Here is a 22,108-nt window from a genome sequence, read left to right as displayed (position 1 = left end):
GATTTCTCTATGATTCTGGCAATTTCAGTTGGTTGGTCTGCTATATCTGTCTCTTTTAACCTTTGGCGGATCGCCACGTTTGCTGCTTCTCCCTTTATGTTGGCTAATAATATAGCCGAGACCTGCTTGAAGTCTTTCAGTAATTTCATACCAAGAGTTAAGGCGGGTTCTGGACCATATTCATCTTGAATTTGTTTTAGCACATCTGGTATTACTGACATGGATGGTACACCATGTGTTTTTGTGTATATGGAAGCAAAGACTGTACCCCAAGTGTCACAGTCTTCCACGTGTGGTGCGATTCCCATTGGAAGACAGATGGTCAGAATCCTGTGTTTTTCTACCGGGGTGGTGTCTGGAAACACCGCCTCTATTTGAGTGATTTTTTGTGCTAGCCAGAAAGGTATTTGTTCCCGTTTTGCGGGTACTTTACCCAGACAGGACTGTATGTTCTGTGGTGTAATTTTATTTGTGTTACCCTGATGAGGGTTCAGCTGTGGAATTTTAATTGCTGGTTGGACTGTTGAAGTCCGCATTACATATTGGACTAATTGTCTATGTATTTTGATTAGTTGTTTTAGCTGTATTAAAAGCTCTGCTGCAGGCATTTCTTCAATGTCTGGATGTGGTGTATATCTGGCTAGGACCGGCCACTTTGCTCCTGGTCTACCTAGTGGACCGAGCCTGGTGATGTGATTATTATGTTTTAGGGCGCCATGAAACAAGAGCAGGTGCTCTTGGAATTTGAGTGGTATTTCCACCTCCTCGAAAGGAGTGTAGATATCCGGTGGTTCCTCTATTTTATAATAGTGGAACTCTTTTGTTACAGCGTTTGCTGCTGGAAAGTTTATCCATGAATAGAATACCTCTGTCTGCCGATATTCGTGTGCCTCAATTACGAATAAGACTGTACCACCTCTCGATGTCAGTCCATTTTCTATAAGTTTTAAGGTTATAGATTTCCTTATGTTGACCGGGATGAGTATTGCATTTGGGTCATTTTCCAGCAGAGTATTGTCTGCTACAAGGAGTTCAGCTGCTATTCTAGCTGTCTCCCTTTCTTCATCACTGTCTATCATTTTACCGACAGGAAGGTTATTCTGTTTGTTTGCAGATCAGGTTTCTATGGAAACAAAGATTAGATGCACAATATTTTGGAACAGTGTATCCTTCAACGTTGACTAAACCAAGAACCATACATAGGAGTCTCCTCCTGCGAGGTTTGGCGGATATGACCTTTCACCCACTCCAGACGTCTTTGGAGTATTATGGGAAAAAGTGGGTTCTGTGTGAAAAAGCACGACTGAGTTACTATAATGTCTTGCGTTAGTTTTATCGCCTATCCAAACGTTTGGGCGCCATGTAGTGTAGTTCCTATTATCCCAATAGGCTCTGCGCATTGGAATAATACCTTCAATAGTATAGACCTAGGACAGAGGTTAACTAGGTCTTCTACTGACGATATTAGACTTAAAGTTTTTAGTTTTGCCAGCTAGCTCAGAGTTCACTAGAAACTTTCTCGAATAGGCAAGGAGGAGTTTAACCTCCCTGGATAGACAAGAAGGGATTTAGTTTCTGACAACCATAGAACATGACAACTTTGCTCTCCCCTAATCAAGAGTGTATCTCTAGAGTCGTGTGAAAACAAAAGACAACTTATTTTACTCAGTCAGTTCAGTGCATTCTTAGTTTCACCAGATTGTAGAGAAAAGGAAGAGACGGGCGTGTTCAATAAAAGATGTTATTTATTGATCAGTCTCTTTTCTCGTACAAGAGAAATGAATCGATATTATTGCGATACTTATGGTTAAGTAAAGTGCATACAATAAAAGCAGGAGTATAAAATAATACTGCAGAAGCATTGATATGGTTTCTAAGCCATATGATATTTAAAACTGATAAAATAGATACATACATATATACATTTGACTAATCGTACTCAACTGGTGCTTCTAACCACGCCTACCCCAGTGTACCTGACCTAAGCCTAATACGTGGGCGGGAGTAGATAAGTAGCAGTTTAAGTTAAGTTTGTTTTGCCAAGTGACTGACTCAAGAATTCTCTGCAAGGGGTATTCAGTTCTGTACCTGAGATCTAGAATGGTTGAGGGCTGGTATCTCTCGTCTCTGGTCTTGATATTCGAGCTGCCTGCGAGGACTGCTTGGAAGCGCCGGAGCTGGATCGCTCGGCAGGAGAAAAGCAGCGTCTCGTTCTCAGCGCGTCAGGAAGGCGGGGCAGCGCCAGCGGGGTCCGCTCTGTGCTGGCCTCTTCGGCAAGTCTCGCTGCTCCGATCTCGTCACCACCGCGTGTGTTTGCTTAAGGCAATGTCGGTAATATTTATACCTGTAAGGTGCCGAGATTGACGTAAGGATGGACATAGATACGTCAATAAGGATGTCATACGGACTGGTCGTTAGCACATTCTTTACTGAAGTTCTCGGTGAAATCAAAACAATGGCCGCAGGGATTTTCCCAGGTTGTCATAGGTTTGATTTGTTTTGAGAACTCCGTATGCCTTATCAGGGGCTGGAGGAATAGTGCTTGCCTAATTAGATGGCAAGCGTTATGACCTAATCAGATAACGCGTTCCTGTGCCGTGGTGTGGCTTAATCAGATAACGTTTTTTTTGTACCGTGGGATGGCTGCTACTTAATTATTAACCAGAACAGGGTCAGGAATAGGGGGATCGATACAGAACCTATAGGAATACATCACATAATTATGAATCGGAAAACTGTACCTTGTTTCGACTTGTTCATGTAAAGAACAGACACAGCCATACTCCGACAACCTTGACGAGAATGCCGACTTCTGTGGATCCTTCCGACACTTGTCCCCTTGCGTGAGCACGATCGTCGCCACAAATTCTGTAGTGAAATCGACCACCAACTCAGATGATTGAAGGTATGTTATCTTTATTGTAGACAAGTGCCGCGCAGTGACCAGCAGGCAAAGAAGATATAAGTCAACTGACACAAGAAGAACAGTCGAACATCAGCATTCTGAAACAGAACACACATTGACTCGCGCGATGAGCCTCGCGCTAAACATGTAATAAAAAGGTTAAACACTACAATATTATCAAGACAGGAGATTAAATTATCACGCTCTATCGGCAGAAAACTGCAGATAAAGCGGCGATAATGGGCTTGATAATATGCTCTATGGAATTCCAATCGAAGCCCATGTTAGATGTCTTCACCTCTAACATGGGCTTCGATTGGAATTTCATAGAGCATATTATCAATCCCATTATCGCCGCTTTATCGGCAGTTTTCTGCCGATAAAGCAGCGATAATCTTATCTCCTGTCTCGATAATATGCCTCTGAGTTTCTAACTATGGGACGTTCTGAATCCTCCACTCAGAGCTGAACTAAATGACCTCTGATTAAGGTAACTTCTAAAAGCTGATCTCTCCATTTAATTATTTTCATGAGTCTTTTCGTTCTGGCTATCACAACAGAAAAACATGAATTGGTTCTCACCTCAGCCAGCCTGCCGACCCAATGCCTACTTGCTATTCCTTCTGTATAAATCAGCGCGAAGAAGTTAAAAGGCTCCTAAATAATTCAGCATTAGGTACCTTTTATTGCTGTTGTTTTATGAATAGCCATTACATCCACTCCCCATTAACCTTGCATTAGAGACCAAAAAAATCAAGAATGTCTGTTGGATTGGTTCGTCTCTTATAGTCACTGGTTTTGTTTTAATATCTCTTCATCACAAAAGCTCTTCGGCTGTTCAGGTGAACACCAGCAGCGAACCAAATAGTTTATTAAAAGTACTATAGCTCCTAAATGACATTCGGAGCCAAGCATCTCTTTGTATTTTTTTTATCTTGCCACCTAATTTGTACTTTAATACTAAGTTCACGTTTTATGAATATTATTTGGCAACTGTATCCTCTAGGTACATCATACCATAAAATGTGCATTTATATCCAAGCGTACAATGAAGTGTAAACAGTGTTTTTTTTCGTTTTTTTTAGCTGGAATAATTTTGCACAATTAATAGAACGTAATTACCGGACATCAGCACTTTAAAGCCTGCCCCTAGCATCCTAGACTCGATAACGGCCTCGATTATAAACTGCGCTATTAAGTCAAAATTGAATTTTATGAAAAGGTGGCGCCATTTTATTCGGCCGGTATGACCTTTTGTGTGCCACACGCATCGCTAATGTCACTGGCGGTCGGAGAATTAATTTTGTTCTCCACGAAGCAGGATTTTACTTTGCAGCATTGAAGACCACCTGCCTTCTACATATTTATATGAACTCAATGCACTTTACACTCTGACAATTCAATGTAAAACTTGAAGATCTGGAAAACTGCGGCTTTCATACATTGTTTGCAAGAAGGTGATGGATTTTGATAAGGGGTCTGTGGTCCTGGCAGGACGCAGAAGCACTTTGAGGGTTCGGCAGGGAGCTCTCAGGAAAATGGTATTCAAATCTTCATCTGGCATTCAGTGATATGTTATCTGCTGAAAGGCATGACAGTCAGCAAGGCGGAAAAAACGCCGATAACACAGCAGCCTATTTATTACCTCCCTCATGGTTAAAAGCAATGAAGCATATTTGACAGCTGCAATGAACGTTTCAGAGAAATAGAGGTGAACTTTTCGAAACAATTGAGAAAAAGCGACAGCTGTTAAAAAGAAAATAAATGTAATTTAGGTCTGTATAATTTTTTTTGATTTTCTATATATGCATTTCCTTTTCAAATAGTAAAAGGACATTTTGAAACAAATGTGCCTTATTTATAGGGACGCTTTCTCTCTCCCTATCACAACACACAGTTCTTTCTTTCTCTCTCTCACTCACTGCACCTTCTTCACATGGTACAATCGCGATTCATGAATTTGATGTGTTACATTACGCCTGTTTGGATTAATTGGCAATTGTATTTGGACTAATACAAATTAACAAGTTTGTAGTCTTAGGTGAGCGGAGGGTAAACAAATGAGAAATCCACGTACAACCAGGCGAGCAGATTGTACCATCATCCTAAATTAACCGCCCCCCCTTTCTTAAATCCATTTCCCACATCCAAGAGAAATCAATTGCCATATTGAAGGAGCACATTCATATTCTAAATATTGTTTGTGCAGTCTAGTGAACGGCTAATGCCCACATTTCTAAAAAAAAAACATATACCCATTGAGCATTCTGCAAGTGAAAAAAAAATGCTACCTTCAAACGACCGATTTGCAAAGAGCATTTGCATGTGTGCAATGTACGTCATCCACTTGAAGGAATACTATGTGGCGGGTCTGCTCTCTGGACCACGTGATAGGCCCAACATCTAATTATTCTTGGACGGTGAATAACGCAAGAATTACTCTCACCACCAAGCCAATGCACAGAAAGCAGATATCCTCTGTCAAATGGAGGACCTGAAGCCTGCATAAACACTTTAGATCAGAGGTCTTCAAACTTTAGGATGCCGAGACCCCCCTGTCAACATTTTCAGGCGTAAGGACCCCCTCCTGACAAAAATGTCTAAACCTGTAGGCAGGGCTACTGGAATTATGAGGCAGGTGAGGCCCAAATTACGCGACAGGCTTGATTAAATTGTGTGGGAAAAAAATGTAAATAATGTTATGAGATGCCACGTATTTTGGGATAGCATTTGTTCATTATTTTGACATTTTTTACACACAGTAACACTGAGGAAAGATTTCACCCCATCAGTACCAGTTTATAACCAAGATACAGCAATTGTTTTGTAATTATTTTGGCCACCATGAGTGTGGAAGGGTATGCTCAGACATGAGTCCCTTGCTCATTGCACCATCAGGATTCAAGCAAGCCGGGCCGAAGACGGCTGTAATGCCAGAAACCGGTCCCCGGAAGCTTGTTTCCTTTCCAGTGAAGAATTGGCTTGGTAGTTTGGTCTGCCCTGTTCCCATGATGCACTGGGCCAGGGACAGACTAATTTGCATATAGCCAGGTTCTGAACTGGGATGGTGCAGTGAGCTAAAAAACGGTGATGGATCAAGCCCTGATCTGTTGACTGGGTAGGAGTGTTCTGATTAACTCAGATATTCTGTCCATCACCACCCCCTTTTTGTAATTATTTTGGCCACCATGAGTGTGGAAGGGTATGCTCAGACATGAGTCCCTTGCTCATTGCACCATCAGGATTCAAGCAAGCCGGGCCGAAGACGGCTGTAATGCCAGAAACCGGTCCCCGGAAGCTTGTTTCCTTTCCAGTGAAGAATTGGCTTGGTAGTTTGGTCTGCCCTGTTCCCATGATGCACTGGGCCAGGGACAGACTAATTTGCATATAGCCAGGTTCTGAACTGGGATGGTGCAGTGAGCTAAAAAACGGTGATGGATCAAGCCCTGATCTGTTGACTGGGTAGGAGTGTTCTGATTAACTCAGATATTCTGTCCATCACCACCCCCTTTTTGTAATTATTTTGGCCACCATGAGTGTGGAAGGGTATGCTCAGACATGAGTCCCTTGCTCATTGCACCATCAGGATTCAAGCAAGCCGGGCCGAAGACGGCTGTAATGCCAGAAACCGGTCCCCGGAAGCTTGTTTCCTTTCCAGTGAAGAATTGGCTTGGTAGTTTGGTCTGCCCTGTTCCCATGATGCACTGGGCCAGGGACAGACTAATTTGCATATAGCCAGGTTCTGAACTGGGATGGTGCAGTGAGCTAAAAAACGGTGATGGATCAAGCCCTGATCTGTTGGCTGGGTAGGAGTGTTCTGATTAACTCAGATATTCTGTCCATCACCACCCCCTTTTTGTAATTATTTTGGCCACCATGAGTGTGGAAGGGTATGCTCAGACATGAGTCCCTTGCTCATTGCACCATCAGGATTCAAGCAAGCCGGGCCGAAGACGGCTGTAATGCCAGAAACCGGTCCCCGGAAGCTTGTTTCCTTTCCAGTGAAGAATTGGCTTGGTAGTTTGGTCTGCCCTGTTCCCATGATGCACTGGGCCAGGGACAGACTAATTTGCATATAGCCAGGTTCTGAACTGGGATGGTGCAGTGAGCTAAAAAACGGTGATGGATCAAGCCCTGATCTGTTGACTGGGTAGGAGTGTTCTGATTAACTCAGATATTCTGTCCATCACCACCCCCTTTTTGTAATTATTTTGGCCACCATGAGTGTGGAAGGGTATGCTCAGACATGAGTCCCTTGCTCATTGCACCATCAGGATTCAAGCAAGCCAGGCCGAAGACGGCTGTAATGCCAGAAACCGGTCCCCAGAAGCTTGTTTCCTTTCCAGTGAAGAATTGGCTTGGTAGTTTGGTCTGCCCTGTTCCCATGATGCACTGGGCCAGGGACAGACTAATTTGCATATAGCCAGGTTCTGAACTGGGATGGTGCAGTGAGCTAAAAAACGGTGATGGATCAAGCCCTGATCTGTTGACTGGGTAGGAGTGTTCTGATTAACTCAGATATTCTGTCCATCACCACCCCCTTTTTGTAATTATTTTGGCCACCATGAGTGTGGAAGGGTATGCTCAGACATGAGTCCCTTGCTCATTGCACCATCAGGATTCAAGCAAGCCGGGCCGAAGACGGCTGTAATGCCAGAAACCGGTCCCCGGAAGCTTGTTTCTTTTCCAGTGAAGAATTGGCTTGGTAGTTTGGTCTGCCCTGTTCCCATGATGCACTGGGCCAGGGACAGACTAATTTGCATATAGCCAGGTTCTGAACTGGGATGGTGCAGTGAGCTAAAAAACGGTGATGGATCAAGCCCTGATCTGTTGACTGGGTAGGAGTGTTCTGATTAATTCAGATATTCTGTCCATCACCACCCCCTTTTTGTAATTATTTTGGCCACCATGAGTGTGGAAGGGTATGCTCAGACATGAGTCCCTTGCTCATTGCACCATCAGGATTCAAGCAAGCCGGGCCGAAGACGGCTGTAATGCCAGAAACCGGTCCCCGGAAGCTTGTTTCCTTTCCAGTGAAGAATTGGCTTGGTAGTTTGGTCTGCCCTGTTCCCATGATGCACTGGGCCAGGGACAGACTAATTTGCATATAGCCAGGTTCTGAACTGGGATGGTGCAGTGAGCTAAAAAACGGTGATGGATCAAGCCCTGATCTGTTGACTGGGTAGGAGTGTTCTGATTAACTCAGATATTCTGTCCATCACCACCCCCTTTTTGTACGTATTTTGGGATAGCATTTGTTCATTATTTTGACATTTTTTACACACAGTAACACTGAGGAAAGATTTCACCCCATCAGTACCAGTTTATAACCAAGATACAGCAATTAACATCAGAACGATGTCTAGTCAACCTTTGTGTTGGGCCTTCCACTCCGCAGTATTACGTGCTGCCACGTTAGTAGCTCACCTGGTCCTGGCCAGGAGCACCAGGGGTCATTTAAAACCCTGGCGGTCTTGTGCAGAGTTAAGCAGTTTACCCATGCCGCTTTCCTCTCACCCCCTCCCTTCCATCATTCTCTCCTCTCCTCTCCCATTCCAGGATCCCTCTCTCACTTTGCAGGCCATTTTCTTTCACCCCTATTTACTATTTCTGAACTCTCCTAATTCAACCTCTCAATTTACCTTTAATGACCTCTTACCATTCTGTCTTTTCACTGCCCTCATCTCCAACAGTCTCTCGCATTTATCTCATGGCCTTTCTGGCCTGTCACCTCCTGGGCCCTTTAGCACTTCTCATTCACCTCAACTCTCTCCATTCACATTTTAATCTATTTGTATCTTGCACCTCTCCAGCCCCCGCATTAATCTTTCACATCTCCCCTTTGTTCTTCCACACCTTCTTGAACCGACGTCCCTCTCCCCTGTTACCTCAGCACCAGTGCTTAATTTGAGCAGATGGTTTCTGGTGCTCAGCACAGGCACCTAATTGTGCACACTGGCACTATGACAGTCTGCCACATGGTGGCTCTGTCTGTGTAATTTAGAGATGAGCAGAACAGCTGTTTATTAATTCAATATACATTAAAAATGATAAACTCCTAACACCCATGACATTCTTATAGCTTTAGGGGCAGATGGAAAAGTGTGGTTCTTCCACACACAGGGGGACGCAAAGATTGGCTGGAGGTGTGGCGTCAGGTCCAGCATCGCGGAAAACCTGGCCGGAACACCGCTCAAGATAAGTCAAAATTACCATATCTGGACAGTTGTTTTATAAACCAGAATGGCGACAGCAACAGAAGCTGCAGGACACCGAAATCCTGACACATCTGGGAGGGGAGCTACCAGCTCCTCAACGGCTCTGATGAGACAGGAAGTTCTCAAGGGGCAAGTGACTGATGATCCTTTGGAAAACTCAATATGGACAAGGGGTTTCTGACATCTCAAAAACTTTCTTTTAATAATAGATTGAAGGGTAATCATGTCCTTGAACCAGCCTCCCCGGGGGGCACAGCAAGGGCTCTCTCCCCCCACACAGGTACTGGGTACTGGGTCCTAGGCACTCTGCAAAGTTGGGGTGGCGGGAAGTTTCTAAACAGTCTTGCAGTGAGGCAGGGGGGGTTGGGATTCTTAGGATAGGTTCGTATTTTTTGATTGTGTTTGTTCCTTTTTGGTATATGGCACACTTTCAGTCCACTCACATCACTCAGTCGCTGCTGCACATCAATCCGACTTGCACCAAGCAAGCGACTCACACCCCCATGCCGATGTCACATGAGCACAAAACGCATGAGGCACCTCCCATGCAGCACCTACCAGTCATATCTTGGAATGTTAATGGTATTCAAGATAAGCTAAAAAGAGGACTAGTTCTACAATACTTGAAACGTAAGGCACCAGCAGGCACCCTATTGCAAGAGACCCACTTAACAGGGACAGTCTCCAAGGCCCTGGATAGATAGGGTTTTAGGATTGCGGTACATTCAGAGTCAACCTCTGGCTCGAGGGGAGGGGGAATCCTCCTGAAGAAACAATACCCGATTGTCATAAACATACGTACACAAACAACCAAGGTCGCTTTGCGGCGCTTTCGTGCCAATGGGAGAGACGCATAATAAACATAGTGTCTGTCTACATCCCACCTGTGATCCTTTCCACAGCTTTTCTGGCGCTCTACGAATTCCTTCTCCGGCTCCCACTGGGCTATTTAATAATAGGGTGGCGACTTCAACGCCACTTTAGATTGCACGCCCCTTCGACAGCAATACCCATCACACTCTGCCTTAACTGACTTCCTCGACGCCATGGGCATGGTGGAAATTTGGCGCTCCCACTTTCCCCAGACACAGCAATATACATACTACTCGGGTGCAGAGAGGAAGGGAAAGGACTGACCAATACTACCAAATACTATTTTACGGAAAACGCACAATCCGTCTCCTCCCCAATCGTCCTTTGGAAGGCGTACAAAACAGTGCTTCATGGGCAGGCAATCTCCCTCATCACCCACCATAAAAGAGAGAAGGTCAGAACGGTAGAGACCCGCGAACAGGAAGTGGAAGACTTGGAAAGAACCCATAGTCAGGACCCCTCTGACACAAACGCTCACCTATTGCAACTTAAGAAGCAGGAGTATAGTGAATATCTGTGGGAGGCAGCTAAAACGCATCTCTCCAAAACCCAACATACCATCTATGAAAGCGGAGACAAAGCCAGCAGGCTTTTGGCATGGCTTGAAAAAAGAGAGAGGGCAGATAGATGGATCGCAGAGCTCCAACTTCCCACGGGCAACATCACTCAGAACCCACAACAGATAGTAGACTTACGAGCACATCACTATGAAAAGATTTACACCTCCACACTCGCAGTCACGCAAACTGATGCAGAGGAGTTCCTCTGAGATATTAAACTCCCCAGACTAGAAGAAACAGAGTCCCAATCATTAGAGGTAGAGCTCTCAGCAGAAAAAATTGTGATGGCAATTGGTAAATTGCAGTCGGGAAATGTGTTGGGGCTACATGGAATCCCCATAGAGTGGTACAAACGTAACGCGACAACACTCACACACTCTTCACGCCTCCACAATGAGCTGTGCCGTAGGCACACCATTCAAGAAGAGGCTATTGTGCTATCCCTAGATGCGCGCATGGCCTTTGGCACAGTTGAGTGGCCCTTCCTCTTCGCTGTTCTTCGGAAACTGGGATTTGGACCGAAATTTTGCTCCCAGGTCCGGCTGCTCTACACGGCTCCCATTGGCCAACAGGCATAGATCAAAGGATTTTCCATTACATTGTGGCATGAGACAGGGCTGCCTGGTGACGCCCCTTCTCTTTGCCTTGGTGCTGGAGCCTCTGGTGGACTGGGTACGACAGGACCCGGTCATCCAAGGATTTAGATGGACTGCGGACTATGAGGACCGCATATCTCTATATGCGGATGATATCCTTTTATATATGGCCCCTCCCAGATGTTCATTGTCCAGTCTGTTAGATATCTGTAGCTCCTATGGGCGTTATTCAGGATATACGATCAACTGGATGAAATCGGTGCTCTATGTCCTGAGGGGTCGCCCCCACTCCACCCGGCTGGCTGTGAAGTAACGATAGTGAAGGACACCTTTAAATATTTAGGGATTCACATGACTCATGACTCAGAGGTGTTAATGACCCTATATCTCCAAGCCCCTTTGAAACGGTTGCAAAGAAGTACCAAACACTGACAGTCGTTACCACTGTCACTCCTGGGAAAAGCGGTACTTTTTAAAATGATGGCGCTCCCCTGGTTTCTCTACGCCCTTCACAATGCACCTTGTCCAGTCCCTCAGTCCTACTTCCGTGCCATTGAGGCAGAAGTCACTAAACTCCTCTAGGACAATAAACCGGCCTGTATAGCTATGATGAAATTGTACCACACCTGGAACGATGGAGGCATCGCACTCTTGAATATACAGTCTTATTCCTGGGCCGCTCAGCTAACGGTGATAAATCAGTGGATTCATGTCTCCCACACGGACCCAGCCTATGCTCTCAATAGGTTACAGCTTGGAGTGACGGGGCCTTACCGGGCGCACTATAACAAGACCCGATCCATGATGGGCCAGACAAACCATACACTCCAGATCTGGAAAACAGTCCAAAAAAGTTAGAGTGGCAAAACACACTTACAAGGGCAACTCCCCTAAGGGTTACGTTGGAAAAAAGTAAGGGCTTTCATAACTGGGACCTTATCGGGATATCTAAGGTGGGCGACCTTTGGGTACGAAGAAAAATGATTACATTTCCACAACTCCAAACGAAATACGAACTGGCGTCAATGGAATACTTCCATTACCGACAAATTAAACACGCCCTTCAAGCGGCGATTACCCCCGACACCACCCTGCCTGAGGCCTCCCCACTTGAGGACTGGCTGTTGACGGACTATATGGACAAAAAGGCGATATCACTAACATATCCGAAAATTGTCAATAACATGCCAGACCCGTTCACAAAGCTCAAAAGCAAATGGCAGGCAGACCTGGGTGAATTAGATGACATGGATTGGCAGGCGGCGCTGGCGTCCCCTATGTAGGTAGCAATCGCATCTAAACTACGTCTTGCACAACTCAAGATTCTTCATAGAATTTATTACACCAGAACTACCCTCTGTAAGATCGGAAAATTGGACAACCCGCTCTGCCTGCGACAACGTGGGGAGGTTGGCACATTTTTCCACACTATGTGTACATGCCCTGCAATAGCATCATACTGGGGGTCGGTTATGCCCCTTAAAATGAGGGTCAGCTAAGGAGCCCAAATGCTGTCTACTTAACATTTGGGAGGCAACAGACTTGAATTCACCGTTACAGACCTGGGATTTCATGGGAATCATGATAGCCAAGAGAAATATTGCAAGTCACTGGGGTGGGGTAGCCGCCCCCATGTTAGCGGACAGGTGTAAAGACAGGGACACTGTAATGGTGGCGAAAAGGACAGTGTATGTTCATAGGGGGTGTCCCAGAAAATGGATAAAAAATGGGGGAGCTGGAAAACCTATAGAGGGGACAATTGCGAACTGCCAGTAATAACCCAAGAACTCGAATAATAGACAGTGACCGCTATTGAATGTGAAAATGCTGGGTATGTGACGGATCAATGTATAACTGTTCTTAAAATGTATGGAGAATAACAAACTATGTACAATAAGTGGACTATATCATTCAATTGTAATTTGTAAATAATTAATGATTGTGCCTTTATTTAATAAAATAAAATACAGTTTAAAAATGTATGTGTGCCCAGAAAAGGCAAAGCTGGCTGGAATTAGTTAATCATAGACTTCCAAGGGCCCAAATGACCTAAGAATGCAGACCCTACTAGCCTTCAATCATAAGTGGAGCACACCAGTATCAATTTCCTGCAAACATGCCCAAAGCCAATTTAAACATGCCCAATATAGGCAAATTTGTCTGGCATTTAAGAAACTAATACCTCACAAGTTGCAATATTTCTGGAAGACAGAGTTCACCAATGCCCAGTGACAACAAGTTAATCAGACTTTACAATGGGGCTCTAACAACAGTTAAACACACCTAAAGCCAAATGAAACTTATCTAGGATGGGCAACTAGCTGCCTGGAATTAATTATTCAAATATACCCAAGGGTTAATATAATGCCAGGAGTGGATCCAACCACTGCCCAATACCAACAACACAATCTATTGAACGACACCCACATTCAACCTTACAATTTCAACTCCCTCCCCTAGCAGCAAATCTCCACAATCATATACCCCCTCTTATAATTGGCTCCAGCCATCTCCCATTATTTTTCTCCAGATCTCTACTCTGACTGTAGTGTTAAGCTGACATTGTACACTACTTCCTCTATGAAATGGAAAGTCACTGTCCAACCCATAACTTCCTATTTTGTTAATTAGATAGTGTGTGTGCCCAGGATGTTGAGGACTTGAGCCTTTTGGGCACATCTGTAGTCCATGCTATGAAAGCTACTCCTGGTTCTGACATTTTCTGAAAATAAAGTTCCTTTTACTGTGTTCTAAATGCTAACCTTTCGGCTGCTAGAAAGAACCAAACACTTTTAGCTACATTTAAGAATAAGGTATGGAGGATGTTCTTCAGAGGGCCTAAATTAATTGTTGTGCCGCGAATATGAGTAAGAAAATTGTCTTCCATAGAGTGTAGTGCAGTAGTTAAGAGTATGAGCAGACTACTAAAATTACTTTAGGGAATTTTGTGGATTCTGTGTTTGACTCCACATCACCTAGGATCTCATTCCAGAAACCAACTATCATCAGAGAGGCCCAGAGAATATGCTTATTTATTTAAGTGATGTTTCATATAGTATGGAGTAGACCCTGAAGCATGATGTAGTGCTTTACATAGGAAACAGTGAAAACACCTTATTCTTATGAACCGAAGAGTGCATACCAGCTACTAAGTGAAGGTTTCAGGTGATGTTCAAGCAAGAAGGACAGGTAATGTACATATTCCACACCCAGAGGCAATCTAAACTGTAGGATGTGGGCATCCAGACTTATAGTCTGCCCCTCCACTAGGTGGAAAAAGTCCATTGCCTGGGAGTTGCCACAAGATATGTTCAGGCTCCAATAGTACCATGTTGTGAGGAGTAAGAGGTCTAAAAGATTCATGTCCGAACATTACAGCAGTTTTAGGCTGATTCACATGTATATCCTTCAAGGATGGTTGAAATAATTAAAGTTTAAACATGGCACAGAGAGTCTAACACAGTTAAAAGTATTTTCACATTACTTTAACTAAAGATAGTAAATCAGGCCCATCAAGCTTTCTAGGCAATAGACAGGCTAATAGTATAAATAATCAGAGAAAATAATTGGTACTACACTCTCTATATGAATCTCGGTCAACCCAAGATAGCCTCAATCGGGTTTAGTATTGAAAATAATATCAACCATTCCTGATTGATCATGAATTAAAACCACTGATCTGGTGTCGGTCCAGTTTAAACAAATACAACCATACACTTCATGTGAGTCCACTATTACAACCTGGATCACCATGAAATTGTGAATACAAGTTTAGCTTCAAGTCTGTATTTTCTGGGATGTTGTATTAAGATTGAGAATTGAGACCCCTATAGATTACCCCCCAATCCTAGAGGCATTGGCCCCCAAGTCAGAAAAGGTGAGAATACAGGTGGAAATTAATAAGTCAAATCCAGTACTTAGAGGACCGGTGGGTTCATCAGCCACCCAATCTTGCAGTACAGGCTTGCTGATTATCAACTTGCAGTTGGGGAGCCGAATCTGCGAGTGGTTACCAAAAATACTGTACGGATAGAGGATTGGTCCTGGTCACCAGCCACTATTGCAAATGTACATTGAGGAGCTGGAAATTGAAACTTTTTAGATCCAAATGTTAACGCTGTGCAATTACGACTATGCTCTTGGAATGTCCATGGGTTGACTCATCTATTGTCTGACCCTGAAACAATATAATTTTACAATACTTTTACAATCCTAACACTACAAGAAACATGGGGTTAACAAATGACCCCTTGCTTTGGTTTAATGAGTCTAGTCTCCAGACAGTACGTACCAACAAAATGGGCCATGCAAAGTGTGGGCTCTCGTGCAACATAGAGAGCGATGTAAACTTAGGAGAGGAAATGGTTGATTTTGATTTGTACTGGCTACAATGTCTTGTGTTATATAACACTGAACTTAGTCTAATCATACTCAATGTATATTTAAGCGCTAGGAATAATAAATCTATGCAGATGTATTTTTAACGAGATATTTTAAGCTCATTAATAATCAAGCACTATGAAGCCGGCCATATAGTTTCTGGTAAATTTAATCTTCATCTGATTCTGTTTCACTTCGAAAAAGGTCAAATGAAGGGACCTGCAAAAGAGTGCTGTGATATAATGTCTGAGGGGGGGTTCAGTTTGTTAAAAGAAAAATCTAGGTTCACCCCGTCATTCAAAAACTCAAAGCAAGGATGAATAATTAACTATACGTTTATTTCAGATAATTTAAGAACAAAAGTGTCTGAAAATGCAGTAATCCCTGGCTCAAAAGTGATCATAATCCTCAGATAGTGGCTTTCAATTTATTAGTGAAGTACAATCCGAGATATAAAGAACTTCCCAATGCGGCCCACTGCTCATATAATTTGAAGAGGTTAGTTTGGTACATGGATAAAGAAAAGGAAATAGTAAATGAAGATGAACAGTGTGATCTGGTGGATGTCAATATGATCAACATCATAACTACATCCCTGGTGGAGAAATTTGCTGTCAAAAGGCATAGGAAACCAAATAATATACTAAAATGTACAAACTTATGGTTTACCTCCAAGATACTTAGGTTAAAAATCCCTTAATAGAGGTGTTCCGGTTGTGTATGCCCGTAGATTCCATCATTCCTACTTTGTTTACAAAGAACATATGAAGGATCTTAGAAAAGTCTATAAACAAGAAGTTTGGAAGGTTAACCTCATTATCAAGTAGGACTTTTGAACAGCCTATTATCTGCCTCCAAACAAACAATGCAAAAAGATTTTGGGCAATAATTAACAAGCTTGAAAGGGGAGGCAGCAAGGCATTTTGTGTCAATGTATCTGATTCTGGTTGGGTAACTTTTAGTACAAATCTGTATGGTACGGTGGGTCTAGGAGCAAATCAACAAGATATGTACCTTGGTTATGAGGAAAATAGTACATCAACAATTATTATGGTGATGATTACCCCTGTGAACATTAATGACTGAAGTCTTGATTTGAATACTATTCTAGAATGTGTAAGTTGTAATCAGTTAGTAACTCCACTGCATGGGCTTCGCACAAATAGTGCACCTGGTCCTAATGGGCTGCCCAATGCCTTGTTTCGTGCCACTGCTGACATGTGGGCTGATATTTTACACAAATTCTTTAATAAAGAACTGACATTGGAAATTGTGCCAGCATCATGGCAAGGTAGTATATTGCACCCTATTTATAAACGTGGTTCGGTTGACAATCCCACTAACTATTGTTTAATTTTGTTAACAGATGTTGATGCGTAGGGTACCACTACCAACCTGTTGGTACTAACTTTTTTTGCAGAGCGGGCTGTCTTAAAAAAAGGAAATTTATTTATAGCCTTTATTGATCTAAAGGCAGCTTTTGATTCAGTACCTCAGAATCTGTTATGGAAAAAATTGCTTGGCTACGGTATCCCAGGGAAACTGTTGAGGGCTATTATTCTTCTGTATACGGATACCAGGGTCCAAGTCAAGCTGCGTGAAGGTAGTCCTTTATCGAGGAAAATTTGTACATATAAGGGCTTAAGCAAGGATGTGTTCTTGCTCCCTGTCTTTTTAACCTATTTACATCAGATCTTGCTCAGTATTTAGACTCTGTAAATGCTCACATGCCAAGGTTGGGGGAGGTGCTAACAAGCTACTTCCAAGATGCTGATGATGGTACTTTTCTGAGCCACACACCTATTGGTCTCCAACGACTTACAAATGCTTTTCATGCGTATATACAAACAAATGGCCTCAAATTGAATGTTAGAAAGACTAAAATCCTGAAAATTGGACCTACTAAGCAGAAGTTTAATATATAGAGAGCCTGAACCGGACCAATTGAAGTTGTTAAAACATACAGATATTTAGGGGTGGTGTTTGACAACAGAGTTTCTTTTAAATTTCATTTTAAAGACCTAAGGGCAAAAACTGTGGTTCTAATTCATTATTTTAAAAGTTTTGAAAAATATCCTTTAAGTTGTGAAAGCCAAGTTAAAGACAAATCTTTTATACGGCTCTCCCATTACCAGGGGGAAAGATGCAAAGGTTCTAGATTTCCTGGTGGTCAAGGCTTTTAAATCAACTTTTGGGATCTCCAGATCAGTAGGGGAAGCAGAAATAAGACTAGAGTTTGGTCTCCAAAGGCAGAGCTTGGGTCAGCAAGAATTTTTTTGAAATCTATAATTTCCATGTTTTCTTCTTCCCCTGCCTCCCTAGGGAACTATTGCTGGATTGACATAAATAAGTCTGCTTATACTTTAAATGGAGATCTCACATTTCAACATGCCTAAGGGATATTGGTCTGCAAAAGCACTTCATGAGTTGATAATGCCCAAATATAAGTTGATCTAAAAAAAGCAAATTAAAATTGAATCCCATAGGTTTGGATAAAACTGCATTAACAGGGAAAAATCATGCATGGTATGTGATTAACTCATACCGGTCGTTACGTATTCAGCCCTATCTGACGGCAAATTTCTCGGCTAAAATAAAAAATAGCTTTCTAAATCTATAATGGGAATACATCCGACAAAAGGGTGTATGCAGCCATGGATTGAGCAGTGGGTGGATACTACCTGCAGAATTTGCGGATGGCCACAAGAATCAGTAGTTCATATAGTATGTGTGTCTCCTAAATTGATTACCCTTCAGCGTACTTTTTTAAAATCCCTATTTTTGAAGATTGGGGTCAAATCAGCATGCCAGGCACTTATAAGGTCCCTATATGGTGAGTCGATTCTGCTGTTATTACAGCTGATAACATTTTTACATGCAGCTGAAAAATACTTGGTTTCGCCAGCTTGAGATGTATTACATTTTTTTTTTCATTTGAACACAGTCTGATACCTATTAGAACAAAGTGTATATGTTATTAGGGTAATAATTAAGCAACGAACTTACTGAAACTATCTTGGGACAGATATATGTAAAAATGTAAATTGATACTTGTATAGCGCACTACTCACCCGCAAGGGTCTCAAGGTGCTTGTACGAATACCGCTGTGGAACCCATCCTGTCTTTCCCTGTGAGGTGTCCACTCCTGGGCACCCCCAAGGTGGAGGCCAGGCATCCTTAGCGTTGTGGGGGCCGTTGTGGAGATTAAGCAAGCTATTGCCCAGAGTTGCAAAGTGGGACTATAGGCACCAAGGCAAGAATTATCAGGTCCGTGGAATTTTGAGCCCAAGACCCGCCGAGGTGGGGAATTGAACTCTGGTCCCGGGCTAGACCTCTGCATCAGGGTCTGCCGCTTTAACCATTGAGCCACACTTCTCCAGTTATATTTTTTGTTAGCCACTGAGCTTACCATCTTGAAACTACCTGAGGAAGGCGGAAGCTGAAACGTTGTAGTGAAAATATATTTTTGTTCTTTGGTGAATCTATCTGTTTGAGTCACTTCTTTCTTATATATATATGTATATATATATATATATATATATATATATATATATATATATATATATATATATATATATATATATATATATATATATATATATATATATATACTTTTCAAAGTCAGCTTCGTTTTCAAGACAGACTGCTCGGACACCTCTCTCGTGCAATAACAAATAGAGATTTATTGGCAACAACAACGCGTTTCGGCGCTTAGGCCTTGATCACGCTAACTGTCTCATCAAACAAATGCCATTTAAATCCACATATCTAAACATAAACACAGACATAGGACTACTGTACAGATCACATAGTAATGTCAGTAATAGTGTCGGCCATTTTGACACGTCGTTAGAAGCAAGGCAAAACCAATGGTTCCATCAAAATTAATGTTCATTTTACATGATTAGTCCTCGGTTATCACAGGGAAACGTGACAATTTGATTTACCATGCTTAATAAATATACAAATTCAGAGTTCCGCCCAAGTGGGCAAACGGTAACTACATTGAGATATCAAATGTCCATATTGCATGATAGGTGCTTGATTTTCCCAGGAGTACATTGCAGTACAAGTTACCATGCCTAAAAATACATAAGTAGGCAAAGTCAAACAAAATCAAATCAAAGTTACGCCCAAGTGGGCAATAGGTAACCACGTTAAGATATCAAATCAAATCTAATCAAACACTCCCAAGGAGATTATATCACGAGTATCCTGTATGTTTCAATTGTTGAAAGCTTCAAGAAAAATAAACATTGTCTGGCCAGACAAACGTATGTACCTGAAAGTAGAAAAGTTAAAATTACTAAAAGCAACGGCTCTGACAAACTATTCAAAACTATTCAAAACAAGTTCGTATTCAGTGCAAGTGTACTGCTAATTCTTCATTAACATTCAATCCATTTGGTACAGTGCATTCAAAATCAATAATGTAAGTTGATTCCAGTTTGCGTAAAGATAGTTCACAATTACCACCTCTCATACCCATGTCTACCTTATCAATCACCACCATCCGTAGCTTTGTTGGGTCACTAAAATGGTGTGATTGATAGTGTCGTGCTACGGGATATGTCCTGTTGTTGTTTGTGATAGCTCTTAGGTGTTCCAAGATTCTTTTCTTGGCAGTGTGTTTCGTACTTCCCACATACCATTTGTTGCAGGGACATATTAAAATATACACGCAATGGGTAGAATTGCATGTTAGCTGTTTCCTTATGCAAAATTCTTTACCTGTGTGGGGTACTGCCAGTTTTTGACAATTTGTACTTCCTCTGCAAGCTTTGTACTTATTGCAGCACTTGAATCCTACCTTAGGGGCAGGTGATCCCTGTCTGTTGAGAGTGACATGGTTGTGGCTGAGTTCATCTTTTAATGATCTGCTTTTTCTGAAGGTAATCTGCGGATTATCTCCCAGGTCAGATTTCAGATGTTCATCGTTCAACAGAACGTGCCAGTGTTTGCTGAATATATTTCTTATATTACTAGCCTGGCCTGAAAAAGTGGTGATGAATCTCACAGTGTTAGAATTGTTAGCTTCTCTAGCAGGAAAGAGAAGGTCCTTTCTCATGATGTCATCTACCCTCTTACATGCAGCGGATATGGTTTTGTTACTGTAACCACGGTCTTTAAATCTGCCACACATTATCAGTTTTTCTTTTTCAAAAGATTCACTATTGCTGCAGTTCCTTTTGGCCCTGAGAAGTTCCCCATAGGGGATACTTTGGACAAGTTTGTGGGGGTGTGAGCTATCCGCTCTCAGGATGGTGTTGCCGGCTGTCTTCTTACGGTGTAGTCTGGTTTCTATGTTGTGACCCTCGATGCTAATGGCGATGTCAAGAAACTCAATTTCCTTTCTGCTAAAATTAGCAGTGAAAACCAAATTCAGTTCGTTATCATTGAGCTTCTTCACAAAGTCCCTGGCCGTTTGTTCAGAACCATTCCAAATGACGAAAATGTCGTCAATATAGCGCAACCACAGGGCCACCTTGGTGTCGAATTCCTCCATTTGTGCGGCCACCTGCTCCTCCCACCAACCCATGAATAAATTCGCGTAGCTGGGGGCGAAGCAGGTGCCCATCGCGGTGCCCTGTGATTGCCTATAAATACCACCATCGAAGACAAAAAAGTTGTTAGTCAGGCAGTATTCAATCATCCTGACAATCATGGTAGAGTGATCGAGCACAGAGACTGATCGGGTCTTAAAGAAGTGTCTGATCGCATTGAGTCCTAGTTCATGCTTAATGCTGGTATATAAGCTACCCACATCTAGGGTAATAAGGACAAAATTCTCTTCCCAGTGTATCCCATTAATACTGGTACCATCATACTTGAGAGATAGTACTCACTTCCTTACCAGTATTAATGGGATACACTGGGAAGAGAGTTTTGTCCTTATTACCCTAGATGTGGGTAGCTTATATACCAGCATTAAGCATGAACTAGGACTCAATGCGATCAGACACTTCTTTAAGACCCGATCAGTCTCTGTGCTCGATCACTCTACCATGATTGTCAGGATGATTGAATACTGCCTGACTAACAACTTTTTTGTCTTCGATGGTGGTATTTATAGGCAATCACAGATCACCGCGATGGGCACCTGCTTCGCCCCCAGCTACGCGAATTTATTCATGGGCTGGTGGGAGGAGCAGGTGGCCGCACAAATGGAGGAATTCGACACCAAGGTGGCCCTGTGGTTGCGCTATATTGACGACATTTTCGTCATTTGAATGGTTCTGAACAAACGGCCAGGGACTTTGTGAAGAAGCTCAATGATAACGAACTGAATTTGGTTTTCACTGCTAATTTTAGCAGAAAGGAAATTGAGTTTCTTGACATCGCCATTAGCATCGAGGGTCACAACATAGAAACCAGACTACACCGTAAGAAGACAGCCGGCAACACCATCCTGAGAGCGGATAGCTCACACCCCCACAAACTTGTCCAAAGTATCCCCTATGGGGAACTTCTCAGGGCCAAAAGGAACTGCAGCAATAGTGAATCTTTTGAAAAAGAAAAACCGATAATGTGTGGCAGATTTAAAGACCGTGGTTACAGTAACAAAACCATATCCG

The sequence above is a fragment of the Lissotriton helveticus genome, chromosome 1_1, assembly GCF_964261635.1.
Source record: "Lissotriton helveticus chromosome 1_1, aLisHel1.1, whole genome shotgun sequence".
In the NCBI taxonomy this organism is placed as follows: domain Eukaryota; kingdom Metazoa; phylum Chordata; class Amphibia; order Caudata; family Salamandridae; genus Lissotriton; species Lissotriton helveticus.
Note: the sequence above shows the minus strand (reverse complement) of the source record.